This window comes from Morone saxatilis, unplaced genomic scaffold, assembly GCF_004916995.1.
Source record: "Morone saxatilis isolate NCDOM2014 unplaced genomic scaffold, NCSU_SB_2.0 Contig24, whole genome shotgun sequence".
Taxonomy (NCBI): Eukaryota; Metazoa; Chordata; class Actinopteri; family Moronidae; genus Morone; species Morone saxatilis.
The window spans coordinates 14,750,481-14,750,821 of record NW_023339807.1 but is presented as its reverse complement, the minus strand read 5'-3'; the positions used below and the strand labels follow the sequence as shown (position 1 = coordinate 14,750,821).

Genomic DNA, 341 nt, shown 5'->3' with positions numbered 1-341 from the left:
CTTTATGACTGGGGTAAGAGAGTGTGCATGTGGACAGGTGACGTAGAAATTATGAATTAAATCTCAAGCAATGAGATATTTATTACATTTACTCAAATACTGTACTGAAGTGTAATTTTGAGGTCCTTTTACTTCCTTAAAGAATACCTTTCCACCATTGGATTTTAATAGTAATCTTAGGTACGATAGCAAACATGACATATAACCTATGATTTTGTTGTTATAAATTAAAATTATAACACATTTTCATGCAGCAGCACTGTGTAGAGGAACAGTAGACAGACTTCTGTGACATAAATGAATTGAGATAAAATTCTTTGTTTGTGGTAACTGTGTTTTCA

General features: G+C 32.0%; 2 protein-coding genes across 2 annotated transcripts in view; both read left to right on the top strand.

Moving 5' to 3' along the window:
• LOC118336367 (H-2 class II histocompatibility antigen, A-U alpha chain-like) overlaps positions 1–341 on the top strand; it is a 9,944-nt gene that overhangs the window by 3,964 nt on the left and 5,639 nt on the right.
• The window catches only part of LOC118336368 (H-2 class II histocompatibility antigen, E-S beta chain-like), a gene marked incomplete in the record, with an annotated part of 2,164 nt that overhangs the window by 1,237 nt on the left and 586 nt on the right, over positions 1–341 (top strand).